Source organism: Microtus ochrogaster, chromosome 15 (assembly GCF_000317375.1).
Source record: "Microtus ochrogaster isolate Prairie Vole_2 chromosome 15, MicOch1.0, whole genome shotgun sequence".
NCBI lineage: Eukaryota > Metazoa > Chordata > Mammalia > Rodentia > Cricetidae > Microtus > Microtus ochrogaster.
Window position 1 is genome coordinate 5,990,363 of NC_022017.1, and position 6,168 is coordinate 5,996,530.

General features: G+C 49.0%; 1 protein-coding gene across 2 annotated transcripts in view; it reads left to right on the top strand.

Annotated features, from left to right (window-relative positions):
* Positions 1-2,275: 2,275 nt before the first annotated feature.
* The window catches only part of Arf3 (ADP ribosylation factor 3), a 26,550-nt gene continuing 22,657 nt past the window's right edge, over positions 2,276-6,168 (top strand). The window contains exon 1 of one of the 2 annotated variants that reach the window (XM_005353949.3): positions 2,276-2,489. The gene's annotated coding sequence lies outside the window, so the exon portion shown is untranslated. Of the gene's footprint in view, positions 2,490-3,276; positions 3,329-6,168 lie in introns of those variants that run through there. The other variant, XM_026782464.1, reaches the window with a different exon arrangement.

Consider the following 6,168-nt stretch of genomic DNA (forward strand, 5'->3'; position numbering starts at 1 on the left):
GGATAATTTAAGTTGTAAGAGCTAGTTAATAATAAGCCTGACCTAATAGGCCAAATAGTTTGTAATTAATATTAAGCCGCAGAGTGGTTAATCGGAAACTGGTGGGCGGGAGAGATACCTCCAGTTACGCTTGCCCACAGGCCAATCTGATGGAGTAATTTTCTCAATGGAGGTTCCCTCTTCCTGTGTGATTCTCTAGCCTGTGTTGAGTACACAGAACTAGCCAACACTGTAACTATATTTGGGGAGTCTTTTGCCTTTAAAAACCCAGAGTTTGGGCTAGGGAGATAGTTCAGCCATTAAAAGTGCTAGCAAGACAAGCCTGATGGCCTGAGTTTGGCCCCTGGAACCTGTGTAAAAAGCTCATGCTTCTAAAGTACCAGCTTCCCAGTACCCATGTGGGACAGCTCATAATTGCTTGTAAATCTAGGTCCAGGGAATCTTACAGTTGTCTTCCTGCAGCAAATCCTTGCACTTACAGGCACACATTCACACACACAGACATCTGTGTATACATATAATTAAAAATAAATCCTTTATGCCCGGTGTTGCGCATGCCTTTAATCTCAGTGCTCAGGGGGGCGGGGCAAGGCAGATTCTCTGAGTTCAATGCCAGCCTGGCCTATAAAGGGAGTGACAGGCCAGGTGGCGCTACATAGTGAGCCTGTCTCAAAGAAAACAACAAAACCAACCAAACAACAACAAATATTTTTTAAAAAGCGGGATGCCTGTGGTGCATCTGTAGTCGCAGCATGCCGACAGCAAGACAGGGTGTGGAGTCAGGAGAACTGAGTGGAACTGGACGGGAGTGTGCACCACAGCAGCAGAAACCAGAGATCCTGCACCGACAAGGTAAAAGGCAACCAACTCCTGAAAGACGTGCTCTGACCTCCACGCCTTGCTATGGCGCACGTGCGCCCACATTCTCTCATACAGGCACATTCACACTCAATTAATAAATGATAAAAAACAACAACAAAACCATCCCAGAGCTTACTAGAGGAAAGACACACAGCTGCAGTGAGTCTGGACAGGCCCCTCGTACACTTCATCTCTCACCTCCTCAAATTAGGGGCCTCCTGGTTTCATATTTTACAATCAGGCTATTCTTTATTGTTTGCTTGTTTATTTTTGTTTTAGACAGGTTTCCCTGGCTGTCCAGGAATGTGCTCTCTATATAGACCAGGCTGACCTTGAACTCAGGGATCCTGAGTGCTGGGAGCCAGACCAGGGCCAGTCACGTTATTCTCCTTGAGGTAAACGTATGTGAGAAGACAAACTGGTAGGAGAGGATCTGGTGGGTGCATAAACCAGGGATGGACAGGATAGACACTGAGTGGCTGATTTCCTGCCTATTTCTTGGAAGAAGGTAAGAGCAATGATTTGGGATCAAACTCTAGGAAAGAACTGTGTTCCCTTATACTAACTACATGCATTTTAAAGAACGTGACGCTCATTGTTACTAGTGAGGACCCCTCTAGCGCAGCTTCTAATATAACTTCTAACTAGTTTCAGGCAGTGTCTCCATCACGTTAAAAAAAAAAGTGAGTGTAAGAGAAGGAGGGAACGTGGGTGCTCTTTCCTTGCGGACTAAAAGCCATACTCATCTAGAGAGACTCCATCAGGTCCGCCTCTTAGTAATTACGTTTCTCTCCTTTGCCTTTCCAGTGCAACTTCCTAAACGACCCGGATTTCAGATGTTTCTTTCAGTATCTTAAATGCAACAATTTCTCTCCTCCTCCTTTATGAGAAAGGATCTCTTGATTCAGACCTCAGAGAAACTATCCTTAGGAATTAGTTGAGCGGCGCAGCAAGTGGGGTGCGTGTGGTTTACTAGAAATAAAGACTGGAGTTAAGGGAAGGTTACAGCAAAGGTTTTTTTTTTTTTTTTTTTTTTTTTTTTTTGGATTTTCGAGACAGGGTTTCTCTGTGGCTTTGGAGCCTGTCCTGGAACTAGCTCTGTAGACCAGCAAACGTTTTTGCTATCTATACTCCACTGTTGGTTCTGCTGAAGAAACCCCAGAGACTCCCTTGCCCAAGTCCAGTCTCCAGTGCACCCAGAATGTGGCCCTGGAGCTTGGGAGCCTCACCTCAGTCCCCACAGGCTCATCTCCACACTCTACCTCCCGATCTTCCAGCCCCCACACAGGCCCCCGCCTAGACTCAACTTCAGCACCCGACCGCTTTTGCTGCAACCGCTGCCATGGTGATGGGTCTCGCGAGAACTGCCGCTCGCTACCGCGCCTTCTCGCGCGATCGTGGAGGTGGGAAGTATCCCAGGCTGGGGGTGGGGTTCGCCGCACATCTCCTGTCGCCGTCGCGGCTTCCGGTGCTAGGTGGAGGGAAGGAAGGAGGGAGCCGGGGAGCAGGCCAGCGGACCAGCGTCGCCGCGGTCGGCTCGGGGAGAGGGAGGCAGCGGCCCGAGAGCCAGGCGGAACCTGCGGGGGCGGAGGTGGCGGTGGCAGCCGCGGCACCGGGAGCAGGAACAGGTTCGGAGCTGGAGAGGGAAGGCGGGTCCGGGCAGGGAAGAGGCTGGGTCAGGGTGGGAGCCGTGGAGCCCGAGGGCTCCTGCCGTGGTCCTGCCAGCACTGCCTGACGAGGTGCGGTGGACACTTCTCGCAGAGCTGGGGGCGGGGGTTTCCCAGCCCCACTCCTGCCCCCGCAGCTGAAGGACGCCGAGCCGGGGTGGGGGCGGGGGGCGCACGCAGATTTGTCCTCCGCCTCGCCCGAGGGGCTACCTGGGGCTGCAGAGGTGGAGTTTTCGAGGGTTGGGGTTGAGGGGAGCATGCTGGCCAGTGGGAGGTGATGCGGGGGCGGTGTGGCTGTTTGGATCTTTTCCTTCTGTTGAAGGGCTATGAGGAATGCTGCCTTTTCTTCCCCCTCCTCTCCTCCCCGCCTGAGCTTTAGGGGGACCAAAGAAAAGCCTTGCTGTGGTTATTCTCCCTTACCCATCGTGAGGCATGGGGACTGGGGTTTAGCATCAGGGCCTGCTGGTGGAGCACCGCTGCGCACTGTTCTCAGGGAGGTTGCTCTCTGCTTTGGGATGTTGGGAAGGGCAGGTTGGGAAGAGGGCAGCAGGTGGGGAGAGGGTGGAGAGGAGGCTGGAGAAGGGGGAGGGGGATCCGAGCTAGCTTGGAGGAGAAAGGTGGGGCCTTCCACCCCCAGGCGTAGCGGGGGCGGTCTCAGTGGAGGAGGGAGCATCTTGTCACTGGCCCTGAGTTTGTGTCTTCCAATCCGCTTTCTTTCTCTAGGAAGTACCAGGATTCCCGGAACAGAAAATGAAACCATTGCTCACGCCAATCCTTTGAAGGAAGGGGGAGGTGGGGAGGTAAAGTTCCCTATTAAAACCGGCCACTTGATTAGTTAAGTGGTAACTCTCTTTTGGAGAGACTTGTTCCTTTTTGGGGTTCTATTTCTGCTGGTCTCTGGGTCAGGGGGAATGTGGTGGAGGAGTGTGTGGCCAGGGGTGAGAAGAAAATAGTGAGGTCAATAGGATGAGGAGAAAGGTAATGTAAAACCTGTCTCCGCTGCCGTTGGGTCGGGTCACCCATGCTCTGTGGCATGAAAGTTTTATTGGGAGGAGATCTGCTGCAGGAGTCTGATTGCTTGACTCGTTGCAACAGGATAGAATCTAGTCTCTGCATACCTCTATCTCTGTACCCAGTCAGGTAGATGGAGACTGGCTTTGCTGCCATTTTGTCTTCAGCCTGTTTTGGCGTAGTCTCCCCCTGTCTGGACAGGCAGTGGGCTTCTGCGTATGGGCCCTGAGTTTGAATAAATGGTTAAAGCTAATTTTAAGAAAGGCTCGATCGGCTTAGGTTCGTCTTTGCACGGTGTGAATCACCGACCTTGGATGCAGCTGGAAAAGGAAGGCTCCCGTGTGTCACCTATTCAGTCTCCTGCGGTCTTGCCAGTTTTCCTTTGCTGCTCACCCCCCCCCCCCCCCTTTTGAGACAGCTTTCTCTGGGTAGTCCCCTTGCTGGCCTCAGACTCACAGCTGCCTGCCTCTGTCTTAGGAATGCTGAGGTTACAGTGTGAACCCCCACATCAAACTCTTCCTTTTTTGAGACGTGCACATAGGCTAGGAGTGTATAGACATAGGCAAGGTTTCTAGCTGTAGTTGAAGGAAAAGGGAAGGGAGGCCAGGTGTGGCGATGGAGACCTGTAATCTTGGCACTAGGAAAATGCAGCGGGAGGATGGAGGTGTCTGTCAGCCTGAGTTACATAGCATATTTACATATGCTGTGTTACATAGCATATTTGGAGATAGTCTTGTCAGGTCTTAAGGGTGACACTGTAGTGTGTTCATCACTCCCTTTACAGTATTTATGATGAGAGAAAATGGGTTAAAGGACAGAGGCCATCTCTGTTGACTAGAAGGAGGAACTTCTTCAAAAGCAGGTTTGTTAAAGCCAAGGTAACTGAGAAAAAGTGACTCTGCTTCCTCCTATGACTTTGGAAATAGATACAAGATGCCTGAGAGTCAGAACGTACCATTGTGGTGAGAGGTGTTTTTAGAGACAGAATGATGCAGAAGTTAAAGGTGGTCTCTAGGATCACACAGTGGGTGGGGGTGGGTTCATCTCCTCTCCAGCTCTTTTATTGTATGCAGTTGGTAAAATTGCTTTTTCTCAGTTTCATCTCCCTGTGTGTAAAGAGGTAACGGTTGTGGTGAGGATTAAATGAGATCAGAGTACCGAGTGTTGTGTGAGACCCGCACCAACACGTGTTACTGCTATTAATAACCCGCCATGGTGATAGTGATGACATGAACACTCAGGGCTGCCTTAAATGAGAGAAGGCTCACAAAAGAGCAGCTTGGTGCCTGTGAGGAGGGACAGTTGTTCAGGGACTCTATACAGTGTCTTACAAGTCGTTACATTCTGTTTTTCAATATCAGCTTGTAGAGGGACAGTTGTTACAGTAACTATACAGTATCTTACAAGTGGCGACATTCCCTTTTTCAGTATCAACTTGTAGAGGCAGTTCTTGCTGCTTAAGCAGGAGGTGAGGCTGGATCAGGATGGGGCCCAGAACAGTCATCATGATTGTATCATGTCTATGGGTGATTGTTAGAAAAGTCACTGTAGGCTTGGTGAGGTGTGAGGTGGTTCAGTGAGTTCCGCTCTTGCTGTTAAGCTTGAAGATTTGAGTTTGATTCCCAGCTCCTACCTAGCCCCCATGGTGGAAGGAGAGAACTGATTCTTTTTTTTTTTTTGGTTTTTTGAAACAGTTTCTCTGTAGCTTTAGAGCCTGTCCTGGAATGCACTCTGTAGACCAGGCTGGCCTTGAACTCAAAGGAATATGCCCACCTCTTGCTGGGATTAAAGGCCTGCACCACCACTGCCCAGCAGAGAACTGATTTTTTTTTAATACATTTTTTTTATTGATATTTATTGAGCTCTACATTTTTCTCTGTTCCCCTCCTTGCCTCTCCCCTCCCCTCTTCAATCCTTCCCCAAGGTTCCCATGCTCCCAATTTACTCAGGAGATCTTGTCTTTTTCTATTTTCTGCTTCCCATGTAGGTTGTATCTATGTAAGTCTCTCTTAGTGTCTGCATTGTTGTCTAAGTTCTCTGGGATTGTGGTTTGTAAGCTGGCTTTCTTTGCTTTATGTTTAAAAACCACCTATGAGTAAGTACATGTGATAATTGTCTTTCTGTGTCTGGGTTACCTCTCTCAAAGTAATGTTTTCTAGCGTCATCCAGTTTCCTGCAGAATTCAAGCTGTCATTACTTTTTTCTGCTGTGTAGTATTCCATTGTGTAAACGTACCACATTTTTTTTTTTATCCATTCTTCGATTGAGGGGCATTTAGGTTGTTTCCAGGTTCTGGCTATGACAAACAAAGCTGCTATGAACATAGTTGAGCACATGTTCTTGTGGCACGATTGAGCATCCTTTGGATATATACCTAAAAGTGGTATTACTGGGTCTTGAGGAAGGTTTTCTTCCTAATTTTCTGAGAAATCGCCACACTGACATTCAAAGGGGTTGTACCAGCTTGCATTCCCACCAGCAATGCAGAAGTGTTCCTTTTTCCCCACAACCTCTCCAGCATAAGTTGTCATCAGTGTTTTTGATTTTGGCCATTCTTATAGGTGTAAGATGGAATCTCAGAGTTGTTTTGATTTGCATTTCTCTGATGACTAAGGATGTTGAACATTTC